Consider the following 21,440-nt stretch of genomic DNA (forward strand, 5'->3'; position numbering starts at 1 on the left):
TCTCACCTCAGTCTAACGCCGAACTGCAGCAGCCACCGTCTGACAGTCTCTCTCACACCGAACTGCAGCAGTCTCACGCCGTCGCGTCTCACGCAGCTGAATCTCTAGGGTAATGAGTTCACTTTGATTGAATTTTGCAACCATCATTTTTTATATGCTGCAACTAGAAATAGAAATTTTAATTAGTTCTATTATGTTCTTTTCCGGTAATTGATTCGATTTGAAGATGTCAATTTCTTATAAGATGAGAGTAGACGACTCTCCCACAAGTTGATTAAACTGAAGTTATAATTTTAATTATTCGGTCTGTGGTGTTTATATTAAACTGAAGTTATAATTTTAAAACTCTTCTTACAGAGTTACAGTCTTGCTTGCTATAAATAGCTATGCAGCTTTATAGTTTCAGTTAGTTGCAATCATTTTTCTACCTTGTTTATAAAAAAGCTTGAACCCTTACGATATCAAACCATCTGAAGTCTGTGTGTATGATGCATTTATGTGATTTATCACTCAATTGCTGCATTATGTTATGTAGGTGGACGAAAGAGAGAGAAAGAGAACATGCTGCTTTTGTGTCTTACTGTTTTTTTGCTGTTTTTTAGTTGAGTAGTTGAGGAGTTGAGGAGTGTTATGCTGGAAAAATCCAGCCATTTGGTAGGGCTGGTTTGCTTGTGAAATATTTGGGAGTGTTTTGTTTTTTATTCTTTTGGATGAACTGTTAATTTGTTATGGTTGGTTGATTAAATATAAATACTCTGTTGTGTCCTTTAGATTGGCATGGAATCATCTACAGATATGTTTAATGAGGTGATAGAAAGTGACCATAATGTAGCTGAATCTCCTTCCAGTGCTAGTACTGTTTGTCCAAAAAACGTAAAGCCTCAGATGTTTGGGGTCAATTTACAACATTTCTAGATGAGAAAGGGAATAAGAGGACAAAGTGTTTGATTTGTAGTAAGTCTTATGCATATGGTAGTTCCACTCATGGGACTAAAAATTTGAAGCGTCATATAAAAGGTTTTCCTAAACGTGCCATTAGTAATGTAGATCAATTAATGATGGATTGTGATACTAAATTGCGACCTTTGATCGGAAATGTGGACTGTATCACCAGAAATCGCACAGATTCCATTTATGGTTCAACAAATCGATTTTAGGGTTCAAGAAATCGATCGAAAATCGCGAGATCGCCGGAAATCGCGACTGTATTCCGTTTAGGGTTCAAGAAATTGATTTTAGGATTGAATATGGTGTGCAAACGATTTTTTGTTCGATCGGAAAATCGCAGGTTCAAGAAATCACTTTTCGCCCTAATGAATTTCGATTAAGCGAGCTGAATAGGTGGGGCTTGTTTTGATAAATTTCAAATTTTAAAAACTTTCTTTATTTATGATTCGGCCCATATATGTTTTAATCTTTTCATTTTAACCTATTTTACGTGTTTAATGATTCCTAACTATGCCATGTCAGCTTCTCTAAATTAAAAAAAATTAAAAAACATTTTCAAGGCCATTTTGTTAAATGGAAACTTGGGATGGCCACCCAGCTAAATTTTCACTTTGGTTTTGTTTGAAAATCGATTCAGTACTTATTTAGGGTTTCTTCTTTTCCCTTGTTTCATTTATCCAATTTCTCAAAGGAATTTTCTTTTCCCTTATTTCATTTCTCCAATTTTTTGAAGACGCCTGCAGTGTTTCCTTCGTGATTTCTCGTACTGCTGATCCACCTTCTGTATAACTTCTTTGTTTTTGTAATCTTTTGTTCAGTTTTTCCTAATTGTTTCAGTTGTTTGTTTATGGAATTGATTCATAAATTGTGGTTTATGTGAGATTGATTCTTAAACTTTTGTTTGTTTGATCGGCATTGCGTTTGGATAGAGGAGATTAAATGTTTGTTTGAAGTTTTATGGTTTTGGAAAATTGATTGTAGTCTTTGATATTTAGTAGCTGATAAAAGTAATGTTTTTCGTGTGGACTGAAATTATGCCAACCACATTTTTAAATTTTTAACGCCTTAAAGGGTTTTTGCATTTGATAGTTTTTGGAGAATGCTATAATGTCAAATATTTTGTTTTTGTTTGCAAGTGTTGGTTGTGTTGAAATTTGTTTTAATACATTTAGTTGTGTGTTTGTTTTGTTGTATTCTACCTTGCTAATACATCTTTAATTTTAATAGAATTGAAAAAACAAATCCGTTGTTGGAAAAAGTCGAAATACAAAATATAATGGAGGGCCATTCTGGTAATGCATTGTGGAAAAGGAAAGGGAAGCGCGCTGTTACTGTTTGTGTTAGGCGGTCTATACGACTTCAAGGTACTGATTTGCATAGTCAGAATCAAGATATTCAACGTGTGATTGACTCTGTAGTTCTTAGTGAAAGTGATAAAGATGATGGACCAGCATCATATGAGGAAATGGAGCACCCTGAGGCAATTAGGGCAGAGAGGAATTTGGAAGACAAAGTTGATTACCTAATACAACTAATATAAAGTCAACAAAACAAATTTTCTTCTCATGAGAACCTGTGTATTTTGGCTCCCAAAAAAAGGTATTAGCAGTTTGCTTATTTATGTCTCTTTTTTGGATGCCCTGAAGTGTCATATTGCCTTAAGTACTATTTATGTCTTTTGGTTTTTTCATCAAACAAATATTGAAACTTTTAACAGATGAAAACCAGCTGCTGACTTTGAAGCTGGAAAATGCGCTGGGCAAACTTGAAGTAGTATTTCTATAGAAATTATTAATCAGATATGCTCTTCTATTACTCAGTTTTTTAAAATGTCTTTATAGCAAATTCATGTGTTTGTTTTGTTGTTGTTTTCAAACTGTTTTCAATACATGTTCTTTTGCATAGAATTTATTGGATATAAGATACAAATCATGTTTCGAAGTTTTGCTCCATTAGATTGTACTTTGACTGTTTCCTCCTTCAAGTTACACCGTGATATGGTTCCTTGTGTTTTAGTTTTTTAAAAGCATATAGAATGTAAAATTTTAGGAATATAATAACATTTACTTGTCCAAAAAGATATATGTCAGTATTAGGCTAAGTATTCACGGCTCCCTTAGCCATTGCCTTTGGAGGTGGATATTGAAACAATGTTTTTAGTACTGCTGCTGTACATGCAGTTGTAAATGTGAACTGAACTTGATAGCCATAGGAAATTCATCTTCTCTGACACTTTCCCCCAACGGAGTAGTTGGTTTCTGAAGCTTTTGTTGATTTCTTTATTTTTCTCAAAAATAAAATTCATTTTTCAGTGGACATACTTGAATTTTAGCTTCTGTAAGAACATATCTATCTGCATGGACAGCTAAGTACATCGGAGATTATTTTGATTTAAACATTATTTGTTTGAATGAAAGAGTATCTTTTAGGGGGCGTTTGGTTGAGGGTAATGTGAGATTACTAGAGTTATGTCATCTTATATTACTTGATTACCACGTTTGGTTGTCAAGTAATATAAGATTCTGGTAATCTTCAAATACCAATAGTAGTTACTCTTGGTAATATTAGAAGTAATCTGATTACCTCCATTTTCTTAGGTATTCTAAGATTACCAGGGTAATTTTTTATTTTTGTTACAATTCTATCCCTTATTAATAAAGTTTTGGGACAATAATGCCCTTATTTTTAAATTTATTTACATGAATATGGTTTTTACTATTTCACCCCAATTAATTAACTTTTTTGACAAAATTACCTTTGAATTCAAAACAAATTGTAGCTCACCCAAGCCACCAATCCCACCCACTTGTCACCACCAACCACCGTCGCGGCCAGTTGTCGCCGTTGCCGAAATGGCATACGAAAGACAGAAAATGGCCTCCATGCGCCGTATGGCCAGATCCGTCGATCTAGCAGCCTGCAGTGGCTGTCGGCGGCCGGCAGTGGTTGGGTTGGTGGGGATGCTTTGTTGATTTTCCAAACTTTTATTATGGGGTTGTTTTTGCTAAGTTTTTAAATGCAAGGGGGTTATAATAATCCAAATAATAATCAATATTAAAAAATAATATAATAATAATATTTAATTAGACTGGTGTTGAATGTTGAATGTATTAATGTATGTTGAATGTTGATAATGATGTTTTGAAGTAATCTATTATAAGTATGTTGATACTTGATACTTGATAATGATGTTTGGTGAAAATTAATCAAATTTAATTGATCAAGCTGTGTTTGTCCATTAATTTAATCAAATTAACCAAGTTTTGAAATCCTATAAAGGAATCTTATACCAAGTTTTCAAATTAATAATATACATTTTAAAGTTTGCAATTTGAATAACAAAAAATAAGGAAAAAATTGCAATTTGAATAACAAAAAGTCAAAAAGTAGGGAAAAAAATAAATGCAAAACTTCATTTTATTAGGTGACCTACGGGTCATGCATTTTCCTAATGAGAACTGTGCATGTTTTACCTGTTACCTGTAGCTACCTAGTCCATACCCGTCCGATCGACCCCTTTGCCAAGTCTATGTAGGTAGTAAAGATCCAATGAATCTCCTAATTATGTTACAATTATACAATATATTAACATAATTAAGAGATTACACAAAATAAAAAAATATCATAAGATTGACAAAAAAATATGATCAGAAAAAATTTGTGATAGTATTTATAACGTTGAATTAATAATAAAACAATAAATATTAAAGAAATTAAGAGACACTAAGACTGACAAAAATAATTGATTAGTTAAAATTTATGATAGTATTTAATTTAATATTGAATTAATAATCAAAGTAATAAATATTATAGGAATTAAGAATGGTAGTTTGATATTAATGTATACCCATTAATCCAAAAAAGTAATATTAATAGTATGATTATATTTATTGGACCAGTGTCAATTTTGTTTATTAATTTTTTTTTAATTTTCTAGAGTAAGTTTTACTGTCGTACCCACCGACCCGTTTGGTTTTGGGGGGAGTTTATTAAAATAACCTTTCAAGTTTGAATTAATTAAAAGGCTACCAAGTTTTAAAGTTTTAACTAATAGCCATATTATTGATTAAAGGTAATTAAACTTGATTAGTGCTTAATTAAGTAATGAAGTATTATGTAATCTTTTAAAAATTATACTATTTTCTAAAAACCCGAAATTCTTGCAAACAAACCCAAACACCTTCTTTTCCTCCCGCCATTAACGATCTCCACTTGGTTGTTGTTTCTTCTTAGCTTCGTCTACATCTTCTTGTTCGTCTGATCTTCTTGTTCCTCCCCTCTACATCTTTGTCCTCATTCTATATCTCTTGTTCTCTACCATTAACACTTTCTTCTTCCTTCACCATTAACATCTTCTCCGCCAAAGATCTCCCTCCTAACATTTCGTGTAAGTATGTGTATCTCCTCTTTACATTTTAATTTAGATTTACAAAGATTTAATAATGGATGGGGGTTGAGTTATGATTTTGATTTAGTTGTTTAGGTGGTTGGTGGGGGTGTTGATGTAATGTAAGTGAAAGGAGTGAAATTTGTGAAAATTTGTTTTGGGTATGTGTTCTGGGTATGATGGATCGATTGTAGGTGGAGATGACTGAAAATATATTCTGGGTACGATGGATCGCTTAAGCGACTGGTAGGTCTGGATCAAACAGATAGATGCTAAGCGATCAGGTATGTGGTATAAGATGCTTAAGCGATCTAGTAAAAGTCTGGTGTATAGGAGCAGATCGCTTAAGCGATCAATAAATGGCATAAGATCGCTTAAGCAATCAATAAATGGCATAAGACGCTTAAGCGATCATGGTTATTTATACTGGATCGCTTAAGCAATCATTGTTAAGCAATCCAGTATAAATAACCCTGATCGCTCAAGCGATACGCAGACCATATAAGCGTGTGCAGATTCTTTTTAATATTTGAACCCTTAGTACCATTTTAGAATATTTTTTTTTTTGCATTACAGGTAGTTGGCTATTATACACATGGGACAAGTTGTTTTGGGTGTTGAATATTTTGGTGAGTGGGTGGAGGAAGAAAGTAGCTAGAAGTGGATTGGGAAGAGCAAAGAAGTTTAAACAATTGCTGTGAGCACAGAGGTTAGTTTTGATGAACTGATTGATGAAATAATTAGAAGAGGTAATTTGAGTTGTTCGCGTAGGGATCTAGTGGTGAAGTATGTTTTAAGCAGAGTTCCTGAACATTATAAGGTACTGCTATATTAAAGTCGGATGAAAGTGTGAAGTTATATATGATTGATGTGGCCGATAATGGTTCGAGGCCGATTTTAAGGGTTTCTTTTGTAGAAAAACATTTGGAAGTTGGTTCAAAGGAAGGGGATAACGAGGAAGTAGGCGGAGATTTGCCTGGTTTTAATTTGAACTACGAGGCCATTGATTTGTTAGTTGAAAATCAAGAGTAGACGGTGAATTGGGTGGTGAGGAGGAGACTGTAGAAGAGGTTGGTGATACGGGGCAGAATGAAAATGTTGAGGAGGAGGACCCTGTACATGTTCCCACAGATATAGAGATCCTTTAAATACAGATTATGTAGAAGGCGTAGATGTGAGGAAGAGAACACTAGTGGCGTTTATGCAGGTTTAGAGGGGGCAATTGGAGGTAGTAGTGAATCAGCTCATGTTTTTACGGATGGATTGGAGTTGCGCGTAGGGTATTTATTTGACAACAAAGAGAGAAGTGGTGAGGAAGCTAAAACTTGTTGCCGTGAGAGGTAATTTTGAGTTCATCACCAAAAAGTCAAATTCATTGGCTGTGACGGTTGCATGTCGTGACCCAAAGTGCAAGTGGCGGGTTATTGTAGAAGGTTGGTGGAGTTAAAAAAATTATTCTTAGCACATATACCGTCAGCACACAGTGGTTTGGGACATATTCAGGTGAGCATTGACAAGCGTTTGCTGATGTTATTAGACAATTTGTCAAAAGTCGGTCGTTGAAGGAAAGGGTCCATCTCCTAAAGACATTCAGAGACTTGTGCGCACAGAGTTGGGATGTACTATTAGTTACTGGAAATGCTGAAAGGGAGACAACATGCACAAGAGTTTGTGAGGGGCACACCGGAGCACGAGTACGCAGTATTAGAAGCGTACCGTATATGCTTGAGTTGACAAACCAAGGTAGCAAGATAGCTTTGAAGTGGAACAAGAATATGATGTTTAAATTTTTTTTCGTTGCTTACGGTTCTGCTATAAAGGGTTTTGTAAACATGAGAAAGGTGTTGGCTGTTGTGAGGTTGCTTTCTGACGGGAAAGTATGAAGGTACATTGTTGGTGGCCACTGCACAGGACAGCGAGAATCACACATATCCATTGCATGGTGTGTGGTTGACTTTGAGAATGACTAGTCGTGGACTGGTTTTCCAGCGTTGTAAGATAGTGCGTGACAGTGATGAGTTGTTCATATATCCGATAGGCACAACTCTATAAAGAAGGGGATACCACTATTTACCGGCAAGCACATCACAGATTCTGTATGAGGCACCTTGGTGAGAACATAAAACAAAAGTTTAAGTGTGCTGGCCTCCTTCAAACTACTACGTGGCAGCAAAAGCTTATCGGGTTGATGAGTTCGAGGAACACTTTTAGCAAATCCGAATCAAGGATGATAGAGTTGCTAAATCTTAAGCATGATGTTGGTTTCGAGCGATGAAGTAGAGCTTACTTTCCGGAAGAAGGTTTGATGTCATGACCACGAACATAGCTGAGTCCATAAATTCGAAGTTGTTAATAGAAAGAGAGTTTCCAATAGTTGCACTTTTTGATGCAATCCAGAGGACAATTGTCGCGGTGGTTCCATGAGGTGTACAGAGTTAGATAATTTTACTACAAACCTTGTTCTGTCAGCTAAAAAATTATTGCGAGAAAGTATGGAACTGTCAAATTCACTGCTTGCCTATCCTCTTAATGCTTAAAGTTCACTATGCGCGGCTATGGTCGGATGCCCTAGTTAACCTTGTTAGAAAAACTTACAGCTGTAAAGTGCTTGACATTAAGTTTACCTTGTCCTCATGCACCAGCAGCACTGAAACACCAACGGAAGCTAGATTTTGGTTAAGAAATTTACATGGAACTTTGCTCCCCTCTCTATATGACAGATCACTACAGCTAGCTTATTCAGAAATGATATATCTGGTGCCTCCAGAAGAGCAAGTGGGTAGTGCCGCCAGAGATGGCTGACATTATCATCAGCAACCATTCAAGAAGACAGCAAAGGGAGAAAAAGAGTTAAGCGTATTCATCAGCCTTTAAGGTTCCCCAGAAGATGAATAAGTGCTCAATTTGCAAGCAACCTGGCCACAAGAGAAGCAATTGCCAAAAGCAATCACATGCAGATCCAAAAAATTAGGTTCGAAGAAGGATGAAATTCAGGGAGTTGCCAAGGCCAACCGTTGATGAGTTATTGTTTCAATATTGATGTTTTAATTTATTGTTACCTTAATAAATCATTTTTATATTTAGTATTCTTGTTACATGGCTAAAATTTGTTGGTGATTCTAGTTTGGTGTTAGGTTGTCAAATTGAGGAGAAAGTATGGAATTAATACTGTTGGTAATTTGAGTTTGTCAAAATTCAGGAGAAAGCTGGAAAAGTATATATTGCCCATGATCTCTTAAGCGACTAAGTGTATCGCTTAAGCGACAAAAAGGTTCTTCATACGGATCGCTTAAGCGATATCAGGATCGTAAGCGATCATGCACCTGAGCAGATATGATTCAGCATTACATGATCGCTCAAGCGATCCACGATCGCTTAATCGACCAAGTGAGAAAGACAAGAATCGCTTAAGCGATACACTTAGTCGCTTAAGCGATCATGCACCTGGGCAGATGTGATTCTGCCCCTACATGATCGCTTAAGCGTATCTACGATCGCTTAATCGATCATGTGAAAAAGATTGCTTAAGCGATCACGGATCGCTTAAGCGATCATGCGTTTGAGATCGATTTGATTTTGCCTATCACATGATCGCTTAAGCGTATCTATAATCGCTTAATGGACCAGGTCAAAAGAAAGTATCGCTTAAGCGTATCTATGATCGCTTAAGCGACCCACCCTGTGTAAACGAAGTTCCTTTGACTATTAAACAAAATTTTAGGCTCGAACTCTTAATATATAGGGTTTACAATTCGTTCAATGGACCATGATCGTCATTTATTAATATTAAACATATGTTCTTTTACGTCAGTATGAAACTATAAGGGTAGTAACCATTACGTCAATGCTAAACAATAAGGTTTACGATTCGTTCAATTGACCATGATCATATTATATTAATATTAAACATATAGTTCTTTTACGTCAGTATGAAACATATAGAGTGAGTAACCATTACGTCAAGCTAAACATATAGGGTTTACGATTCGTTCAATTGACTATGATCATCATTATATTAATATTAAACATATAGTTCTTTTACGTTAGTATGAAACATATAAGGTGTAGTAACCATACTCAATGCTAAACGTATAGGGTTTACGATTTGTTCAATGGACCATGACCGTCATTATATTATATAAACATATAGTTCTTTTACGTCAGTATGAAACATATATGGTGTAGTAACCATACGTCAATGCTAACATATAGGGTTTACGATTCGTTCAGTAGACCATGATCGTCATTATATTAATATTAAACATATAGTTTTTACGTCAGTATGAAACATATAACAAATCCTATTCCCAAAATATTTCTTTGTTTAATTATTTAGGAAATTTTAGTATTTTTTTAATTAATTTTAGACCCATTAAGTGAATTTTAGACCCAAGTGCGCAAACATCCCGCTGTCACGCAACATCTGCGGGAACAACCTGGACAGTGGCTCCAACTCAACCTCCAATAGCTTGTCTCGACAAATAGTTGGGTTGCAGTCAAGGATCTTCAGCAACCGCTCCTCTAGTGCGAAACGACTGCTATCCAGTGCATCTGTTTGACGAGGATGATGTAGTACACTCTTTTAACAAAAGCCCAACTGAGCCATATTTGGGCCGATCCCCCATACATATACATAATCTGTCATCAAACTGAAAATCATCAGGGATGCAGTCCAACTGTTCTAGGGCCAATCTTTTTCACTTCGCTCCTTTTGCTGAACCACTAGCAACGACATTTTTAATTAAAGTGTCATATATCAAACAAGCGTTTGGCCAAACGCACATCAGTGATGGCACAGTCGGGATACTAGATCACCATCACTAGTCTAAGTAGCCTCATCAGTGCCAATATCTCATCGATGTGCTGCATCAAATAAAAACAACAAGATAAGTATGGAAAACATAGGCAAAAATAAGAAAAATTAAGCGAAAATAACTCAAGAGTCCTCAAGCCACGTGCTATTGTCAACAACTTTCAAACCATTCCCGAGGATAATCCCGGTCTTACACTTTTATGGCCATTACTTCCTGATCCATTGTAATAGGCATAGAAGAGTTTTTTCTTTTCCTCTATTGGCATATACAAATCGACATTTGAGTCCATTTTCGCTTCCCCATTCCTCCCCTTCCTCTTTTTTACATCCCGCTTCCTTCGCCTCCCACCTCGCCCTCCACATTATCACTGCCCCATTCCTCCACTAAACTCTTAATCTCCTCCATTTGTTCTTAGTTTTCCTCTTTTTACTTGTGTCACTGCCAGTAAGGTGATTTCACAAACTTGCTCTTTCGAGTCTCTTTTAAGCCAGTTTGCACTTCAACCGCCTTTAATTCTCCACCAACTTCCTCCTCCACTGTAACAACTTTTCCTGCAGCTTATCCACTTTCCTCCACCATTTTCATGCGCTCTTCCATTTGTCAAATTGTCATAACGGCTGTTGTAAAACTCTAAAACTACCGTTTATGAGGTCAACCACTCATTATCGACGTTGATGTCTCAGCAAACCGGTACTTATTGTACGGTTAATGAGGCATATGAACCTCTTTCTCCTCTTCTTTTCTCCTCCTCAGACCTCCGGACGATTGGAGCTTTATTCATCCACGGCATCAACCACGTTGTGAAGCAGTGGGCTGTAACTGCCATCACATGTGTGACCCTTTTAGGTCCCGTATCAGGCGGTCTATCCGTCATCCCTTGCCTCCTCTAGTGCTTTGAAAGATGTGACATAATCCTTTGCTTCAGCCCAGTAGCGGTGAGAAAAGGACAGACGACTCCCTGCAATAAGAAACAAAATCAATCAGATTGAAGCGACATTTTAAAGCAACTGCATATTCAAAAGCTTAGTCCTTTAATCTTACCCCAGGTTAGAATCTCAACGTCTATTTGGTCGTAATCTGAATGGGTGTACCTCTCGACATGCCACTGGACCATCCTAGGAAATGTTATTGCACATCCAAACTGGCTCCTCCCCCCCCAGCAAAGACAGGGATGGCCTCGTACACAAGCCTACATTGTAAAAAAAACAGTCCATATCATAATTCAAACACATATGTTACAAAAAATATAACAAAAAGCAATAATATTTACTGCATTGCCTATGGGAAGCCAAACAAATTGTACGTGCTTCATTTATCCTTCTCTGCCATTAGGACTGTCTAAATCCATGTCCACTTTTTTCAGGTTGTTGATGGTTCGCTCAAATGATTTCAGCCCCACAGATAAGAATTAAGAACTTCAAGTTGCTTGCAAACAACAACCAATCTTTCTCAACAGCTTTGTTGAGTCACCAGCCAAAAGATCGAATGTAAAAACAAAACCAAGCCCACTTTTATCTTCTTTGTATCAGTAAATTCAACTGTCTAGCCTGTTCTCTAAAACCTGTGCTGTAATAGACATTATTCCCTGCAAAACCTTATAAAACTGTTTGGCTCCCCGACTGTTCCTTATTACCTCTGCTTCTTATCTGGCACTTCCCCACATCGTAAGCCCGTGCCAGGGCAATTCCATCATGCCAAAAGTAGTGGCTTTCCGCCACCACAAACCACATTTCTTTTTTTTTTTTTTATTGATTTTACTCAGTGCATCAACATGTAATGCACTCCTGCCCCCAAAGTGGCTTTTTCCAATGATTTCCGATTCTTAAAAACCGACCGAAACAAGTGCGATGGAAATTCTTCTACCATGCGTCATTCCATCTAAAATGTCTTGTATTCTGTCAGAAAATTCCCAACTTGACTGATTGTCACCCTTGCAGGAAGTAGGGCACCTTATCGCTTATAAGTTCCAACTCATTGTCTGTATAATTTAGGTCCGCACAATCTGCACAATCGTATAAACAAATGTCAGCAACAAAATAAGCCAAAACAACTAATAAACAAAATATCAGCAACAAAAATTACCACTGTGGTCGCTTAAGCGATTTTGGATCGCTTAAGAGATCTGACTCTTTCTGGCAAGATCGCTTAAGCAATCTGAAACGCTTAAGCGATCTGAAATCGCTTAAGCGACTAAGAGTAAACTGAAAGAATCTCTTAAGCGAACAAAGGACCGCTTAAGCGATTTATATCTATGATTCTGCCTTGAAAAGATCACTTAAGCTGGATCGCTTAAGCGACCAAGAGAAACTGAATCAATCGCTAAGCGATATAAAGGATCGCTTAAGTGATCTTAGATCTAGGCAGATGATGCGACAAGAGTAAAAGAGGTTAATCACTTAAGCGATACAAATGATCGCTTAAGCGCAGTACAGAACGTACCCTTTCTTCGTCGGCCTCCCTTTCTCACCGACCTCCTTCTCGTCGCCTGAATCCTCGAAAGACTCCTCATGGCTGAATTCTCGTCAGACTCTCCTTTGGCCTGAATTCCGCCTGACCCTCACTTCAGAACCGTTTGCGATTCTTCTTCTATTGTGTGCTGCCGTCGTCTCCTCTGCATGTGGACCACCTTCACTGATCAGATGATCCATCGGAGCAGCCATTGAATGCTTGCGCACGGGAATCTAGGATTCGAAGTGGCGTTTTGGTTTCCTCCTAATTGTGAGTGTCAGATGGTTTTTGGATTGAATTTGTGTCAAAGTTTGCCGTTTGATTAGAAATGTGGACTGTATCACCGGAAACGCACAGATTCCATTAGGTTCAACAAATCAATTTTAGGGTTAAGAAATCAATCGAAATCGCGAGATCGCCAGAAATTGCGATTGTATTCCATTTAGGGTTCAAGAGATTGATTTTAGGATTGAATATGGTGTGCAAACGATTCTTTGTTCGATCGAAAAAGCGAGTTCAAGAAATCACTTTTTGCCCTATGAATTTCGATTAAGCGAGCTAAAGGTGGGGCTTGTTTTGATAAATTTCAAATTTTAAAAACTTCTTTATTTATATTCGGCCCACATATGTTAATATTTTCATTTTAACCCATTTTACGTGTTTAATAATTCCTAACTATGCCACGTCAGCTTCTCTAAATAAAAAAAAATTAAAAAACATTTTCAAGGCCATTTTGTTAAATGGAAAAATTGGAATGGCATCCAGCAAAATGTTCTTTTTTAGTTGAGGAGTTGAGGAGTGTTACGCTGGAAAAATCCAGCCATTTGGTAGGGCTGGTTTGCTTGTGAAATATTCGGGAGTGTTTTTTTTTTTATTCTTTTGGATGAACTATTAATTTGTTATGGTTGGTTGATTAAATATAAATACTTTGTTGTGTTCTTTAGATTGGCATGGAGTCATCTACAGATATGTTTAATGAGGTGATAGAAAGTGACCACAATGTAGCTAAATCTCCTTCCAATGCTAGTACTGTTTGTCCAAAAAACGTAAAGCCTCAGATGTTTGGGGTCAATTTGCAACATTTCTAGATGAGAAAGGGAATAAGAGGACAAAGTGTTTGATTTGTAGTAAGTCTTATGTATATGGTAGTTCCACTCATGGGACTAAAAATTTGAAGCGTCATATGAAAGGTTTTCCTAAACGTGCCATTAGTAATGTAGATCAATTAATGATGGATTGTGATACTAAATTGCGACCTTTGAGGATTTCTCAAGAAATTTATCACGAGAAGATGACAATAGGATTCAATAGTGGAGCATGAAAGAACTAGGGATGTCTATATGTATTTGACTCATGAAGTTAAGCCTTATACTAGGAACATCGCTATGGTGGATTGCTTAAAGATATATAGCAAGGAAAAGGAAAAAATTAAGCTTGTTTTAGAGAGGCTTCCAGGTAGAATATGCTTGACTTATGATATTTGGAGTTCTTGTACGACTGATGGGTACATTTTTTTAATGACTCACTATGTTGATGAGAATTAGGAGTTACAAAGTAGATTCTCAATTTTTTCCATATTCCTCCTCCACACTCAGGGGTTCTTTTGTCAGAAACAGCGTATGGTTTCTTAAAAGATTTGGGAATTGAAAAGAAAGTCTTCTCTCTTACTTTGGAAAATGCAAGTAATAATGATAAGATGGAAAACATTTTAAAGAGTCAACTTTGTGTGCAAAATGCTTTATTATGTGGTGGTTCTTTTTTTCATTTGCGACGTTGTGCACATATCTTGAATCTCATATTCCAAAAAAGATTCAAAGTTAGTAGCGTAGCTTTACATAAGATTTGAGAAAGTGTGAAATATGTTAAATGAAGTGAGGCTAAAAGAATCAAGTTTGGAGAACATACTGCACAAATTGGTGAGATAAGCTCAAAAGGATTGCGAATGGATGTTCCCACAAGATGGAATTCCACTTATTTAATGCTTGAAAGTGCGTTAATATATCATCTTGTGTTTGTTCATTTGTCGTTGATGGATCCCAATTATAAAAATTGTCCTTCAGATGAAGAATGGGACAGAGGGGGTGAGGATTTGCAAGTTCTTGCAACCATTTTATGAAATCACTACTCTTTTTTTGGGTTCCAAATACCCTATAACAAACTTGTACCTTAAAAATGTGTGGAGAGTTCAAGTGTGTTTATACGAAGAGATGGAGAATGAAGATGAAATTGTTAGTACCATGGCAAGTCAAATGAAAGTAAAGTTTGACAAATATTGAGATTCTTATAGCCTTGTGTTAGCTATTGGAGCAATTCTGGACCCACTTTTCAAGTTTGAGTTTGTTGAGTTTTGTTACAAAAGAGTTGATGACCCAACAGTTGTAACAAGAAAGTTGGAGTCGGTCAAGCAGGAGTTGTATAAGCTTTTTGTTGCTTATGAGGGTCTAAATTGCAATGAAGCTCTCGCCGGCCTTTCAATACAGACTAGTAGTCCTAATATCCTTGGAGATGATATTTGTATAAGTCACTACTCCCTATGTATTTTTATATTCTTGTGATTAATAAGGTTTTGTTTATTTTGTAATTTTGCTTTATTAAATTTCAATATTTAAATGGTGCAGGAATTTAACCACTACAAGAGCGACTTTAGTGCTACTAAGAAGTGCGAATTGGATACTTATTTGGGAGAGGCAAGGTTTGATCGCATCAAATTTTGCAATATAGATATCCTGGACCATTGGAAAAAAAAAATTGTGATCATTACCCGATATTTTCCATGATGATTGGTGATATCATGAGTATACCAATAACAATTGTTGCTTCGGAGTCTAGTTGGCAGCAAAGTGCTCAGTAAATATCGAAGCTCATTTCTACTGGAGAATGCACCGTTTTTTATATGCACTCGGACATTGATTTATGGATTTGAAGTTAAAGGTGACATGTTAACTTATATTTCACATGTTTTAATATTTTAGTTTGTTAATATATTCAGATAACTTATATTTTGTTGATTGTAGAAGATGAAATTGATGATGCTCAATTTCTTGTCCATTAACCCAAGCAGAGATTAAGGAATCAAGGGTGGCTTCTAACATCGTCAATGTGTAATAGAATTTGTCAATTTGGTTGAACAATTCTGTCGCTATTTTTGCTTACTATGTTTACTATGAAGTTTATTTGTTTAGTGTTTATTATGTATGTTTGGTGAAATTGATGATGAAATTGTGTTGAATGTTGAATGTATTAATATGTATGTTGAATGTTGATAATGATGTTTTTGAAGTAATCTATTAATATGTATGTTGATACTTGATACTTGATAATGATGTTTGGTGAAATTTAATCAAATTTAATTTGATCAAGCTTGTGTTTGTCCATTAATTTAATCAAATTAACCAAGTTTTGAAATCCTAATAAAGGAATCTTATACCAAGTTTTCAAATTAATACAATATACATTTTAAAGTTTGCAATTTGAATAACAAAAAATAAGGAAAAAATTGCAATTTGAATAACAAAAAGTCAAAAAGTAGGGAAAAAAATAAATGCAGAAAACTTCATTTTATCTAGGTGACCTACGGGTCATGCATTTTCCTAATGAGAACTTGTGCATGTTTTACCTGTTACCTGTAGCTACCTAGTCCATACCCGTCCGATCGACCCATTTGCCAAGTCTATGTAGGTAGTAAATGATCCACTGAATCTCCTAATTATGTTACAAATTATACAATATATTAACATAATTAAGAGATTACACAAAATAAAAAAATATCATAAGATTGACAAAAATAATTGATCAGAAAAAATTTGTGATAGTATTTTATAACGTTGAATTAATAATTAAAACAATAAATATTAAAGAAATTAAGAATGACATCCTAAGACTGACAAAAATAATTGATTAGTTAAAATTTATGATAGTATTTAATTTAATATTGAATTAATAATCAAAGTAATAAATATTATAGGAATTAAGAATGGTAGTTTGATAATTTAATGTATACCCATTTAATCCAAAAAAGTAATATTAATAGTATGATTAATATTTATTTGGACCAGTGTCAATTTTGTTTATTTAATTTTTTTTTTTTAATTTTCTAGAGTAAGTTTTACTGTCGTACCCACCGACCCGTTTGGTTTTGGGGGGAGTTTATTAAAATAACCTTTCAAGTTTGAATTTAATTAAAAGGCTACCAAGTTTTAAAGTTTTAACTAAATAGCCATATTATTGATTAAAGGTAATTAAACTTGATTAGTGCTTAATTAAGATTAATGAAGTATTATGTAATCTTTTAAAAATTATACTATATTTCTAAAAACCCGAAATTCTTGCAAACAAACCCAAACACCTTCTTCTTCCTCCCGCCATTAACGCATCTCCACCTTGGTTGTTGTTTCTTCTTAGCTTCGTCTACATCTTCTTGTTCGTCTGCATCTTCTTGTTCCTCCTTCCTCTACATCTTCTTGTTCCTCATTCCTCTATATCTTCTTGTTCCTCTACCATTAACACTTTCTTCTTCCTTCACCATTAACATCTTCTCCGCCAAAGATCTCCCTCCTAACATTTCGTGTAAGTATGTGTATCTCCTCTTTACATTTTATATTTAGATTTACAAAGATTTAATAATGGATGGGGTTTGAGTTATGATTTTGATTTAGTTGTTTAGGTGGTTGGTGGGTAGTGTTTGATGTAATGTAAGTTGAAAGGAGTGAAATTTGTTGAAAATTTGTTTTGGGTATGTGTTCTGGGTATGATGGATCGATTGTAGGTGGAGATGACTGAAAATATATTCTGGGTACGATGGATCGCTTAAGCGATCTGGTAGGTCTGGTAATGCAACAGATAGATTGCTTAAGCGATCAGGTATGTGGTATAAGATCGCTTAAGCGATCTAGTAAAAGTCTGGTGTATAGGAGCAGATCGCTTAAGCGATCAATAAATGGCATAAGATCGCTTAAGCAATCAATAAATGGCATAAGATCGCTTAAGCGATCATGGTTATTTATACTGGATCGCTTAAGCAATCATTGCTTAAGCAATCCAGTATAAATAACCATGATCGCTCAAGCGATACGCAGACCATATAAGCGACTGTGCAGATTCTTTTTAAAATATTTGAACCCTTAGTACAACATTTTAGAATATTTTTTTTTCTTGCATTACAGGTAGTTGGCTATTATCACACATGGGACAAGTTGTTTTGGGTGTTGAATATTTTGGTGAGTGGGTGGAGGAAGAAAGTAGCTAGAAGTGGATTGGGAAGAGCAAAGAAGTTATAACAATTGCTGTGAGCACAGAGGTTAGTTTTGATGAACTGATTGATGAAATAATTAGAAGAGGTAATTTGAGTTGTTCGCGTAGTGATCTAGTGGTGAAGTATGTTTTAAGCAGAGTTCCTGAACATTATAAGGTACCTCCTGCTATATTAAAGTCGGATGAAAGTGTGAAGTTATATATGATTGATGTGGCCGATAATGGTTCGAGGCCGATTTTAAGGGTTTCTTTTGTAGAAAAACATTTGGAAGTTGGTTCAAAGGAAGGGGATAACGAGGAAGTAGGCGGAGATTTGCCTGGTTTTAATTTGAACTACGAGGCCATTGATTTGTTAGTTGAAAAATCAAGAGTAGACGGTGAATTGGGTGGTGAGGAGGAGACTGTAGAAGAGGTTGGTGATACGGGGCAGAATGAAAATGTTGAGGAGGAGGACCCTGTACATGTTCCCACAGATATAGAGATTCCTTTAAATACAGATTATGTAGAAGGCGTAGATTGTGAGGAAGAGAACACTATGGTCGTTTATGCAGGTTTAGAGGGGGCAATTGGAGGTAGTAGTGAATCAGCTCATGTTTTTACGGATGGATTGGAGTTGCGCGTAGGGTATTTATTTGACAACAAAGAGGAAGTGGTGAGGAAGCTAAAACTTGTTGCCGTGAGAGGTAATTTTGAGTTCATCACCAAAAAGTCAAATTCATTGGCTGTGACGGTTGCATGTCGTGACCCAAAGTGCAAGTGGCGGGTTTATTGTAGAAGGTTGGTGGAGTTAAAAAAATTTATTCTTAGCACATATACCCGTCAGCACACATGTGGTTTGGGACATATTTCAGGTGAGCATTGACAAGCGTCTGCTGATGTTATTAGACAATTTGTCAAAAGTCGGTTCGTTGAAGGAAAGGGTCCATCTCCTAAAGACATTCAGAGACTTGTGCGCACAGAGTTGGGATGTACTATTAGTTACTGGAAATGCTGGAAAGGGAGACAACATGCACAAGAGTTTGTGAGGGGCACACCGGAGCACGAGTACGCAGTATTAGAAGCGTACCGTTATATGCTTGAGTTGACAAACCAAGGTAGCAAGATAGCTTTGAAGTGGAACAAGAATATGATGTTTAAATATTTTTTCGTTGCTTACGGTTCTGCTATAAAGGGTTTTGTAAACATGAGAAAGGTGTTGGCTGTTGATGGTTGCTTTCTGACGGGAAAGTATGAAGGTACATTGTTGGTGGCCACTGCACAGGACAGCGAGAATCACACATATCCTATTGCATGGTGTGTGGTTGACTTTGAGAATGACTAGTCGTGGACTTGGTTTTTCCAGCAGTTACGTAAGATAGTGCGTGACAGTGATGAGTTGTTCATAATATCCGATAGGCACAACTCTATAAAGAAGGGGATTACCACTATTTACCGTCAAGCACATCACGGATTCTGCATGAGACACCTTGGGGATTCTGCATGAGACACCTTGGTGAGAACATAAAACAAAAGTTTAAGTGTGCTGGCCTCCTTCAAACATACTACGTGGCAGCAAAAGCTTATCGGGTTGATGAGTTCGAGGAACACTTTTAGCAAATCCGAATCAAGGATGATAGAGTTGCTAAGTATCTTAAGCATGATGTTGGTTTCGAGCGATGAAGTAGAGCTTACTTTCCTGGAAGAAGGTTTGATGTCATGACCACGAAAATAGAAGAGTCCATAAATTCGAAGTTGTTAATAGAAAGAGAGTTTCCAATAGTTGCACTTTTTGATGCAATCCAGAGGACATTGTCGCGGTGGTTCCATGAGCGTCGTACAGAGTTAGATAATTTTACTACAACCCTTGTTCTGTCAGCTAAAAAATTATTGCGAGAACGTATGGAACTGTCAAATTCACTGCTTGCCTATCCTCTTAATGCTTAAAGTTCACTATGCGCGGCTATGGTCCGGATGCCCTAGTTAACCTTGTTAGAAAAACTTACAGCTGTAAAGTGCTTGACATTCAACGTTTACCTTGTCCTCATGCACCAGCAGCACTGAAACACCAACGGAAGCTAGATTTTGGTTCAAGAATTTACATGGAACTTTGCTCCCCTCTCTATATGACAGATCACTACATGCTAGCTTATTCAGAAATGATATATCTGGTGCCTCCAGAAGAGCAATGGGTAGTGCCGCCAGAGATGGCTGACATTATCATCCAGCAACCATTCAAGAAGACAGCAAAGGGGAGAAAAAGAGTTAAGCGTATTCCATCAGCCTTTAAGGTTCCCCAGAAGATGAATAAGTGCTCAATTTGCAAGCAACCTGGCCACAAGAGAAGCAATTGCCAAAAGCAATCACATGCAGATCCAAAAAATTAGGTTCGAAGAAGGATGAAATTCAGGGAGTTGCCAAGGCCAACCGTTGATGAGTTATTGTTTTCAATTATTGATGTTTTAAATTTTATTGTTACCTTTAATAAATCATTCTTTATATTTAGTATTCTTGTTACATGGCCTAAATATTTGTTGGTGATTCTAGTTTGGTGTTAGGTTGTCAAATTGAGGAGAAAGTATGGAATTAATACATGTTGGTAATTTGAGTTTGTCAAAATTCAGGAGAAAAGCTGGAAAAGTATATATTGCCCATGATCTCTTAAGCGACTAAGTGTATCGCTTAAGCGACAAAAGGTTCTTCATACAGGATCGCTTAAGCGATATCAGGATCGCTTAAGCGATCATGCACCTGAGCAGATATTGATTCAGCCCATTACATGATCGCTCAAGCGATCCACGATCGCTTAATCGACCAAGTGAGAAAGACAAGAATCGCTTAAGCGATACACTTAGTCGCTTAAGCGATCATGCACCTGGGCAGATGTGATTCTGCCCATCACATGATCGCTTAAGCGATATCTACGATCGCTTAATCGATCATGTGAAAAAGATTGCTTAAGCGATATCACGGATCGCTTAAGCGATCATGCGTTTGAGATCGATTTGATTCTGCCTATCACATGATCGCTTAAGCGATATCTATAATCGCTTAATGGACCAGGTCAAAAAGAAAAGTATCGCTTAAGCGATATCTATGATCGCTTAAGCGACCCACCCTGTGTAAACGAAGTTCCTTTGACTATTAAACAAAATTTTATGGCTCGAACTCTTAATATATAGGGTTTACAATTCGTTCAATGGACCATGATCGTCATTATATTAATATTAAACATATAGTTCTTTTACGTCAGTATGAAACATATAAGGTGTAGTAACCATTACGTCAATGCTAAACATATAAGGTTTACGATTCGTTCAATTGACCATGATCATCATTATATTAATATTAAACATATAGTTCTTTTACGTCAGTATGAAACATATAACAAATCCTATTCCCAAAATATTTCTTTGTTTAATTATTTAGGAAATTTTAGTATTTTTTTAATTAATTTTAGACCCATTAAGTGAATTTTAGACCCAAGTGCGCAAACATCCCGCTGTCACGCAACATCTGCGGGAACAACCTGGACAGTGGCTCCAACTCAACCTCCAATAGCTTGTCTCGACAAATAGTTGGGTTGCAGTCAAGGATCTTCAGCAACCGCTCCTCTA

The sequence above is a fragment of the Pistacia vera genome, unplaced genomic scaffold (genome assembly GCF_008641045.1).
Source record: "Pistacia vera cultivar Batoury unplaced genomic scaffold, PisVer_v2 Contig228, whole genome shotgun sequence".
In the NCBI taxonomy this organism is placed as follows: Eukaryota; Viridiplantae; Streptophyta; class Magnoliopsida; order Sapindales; family Anacardiaceae; genus Pistacia; species Pistacia vera.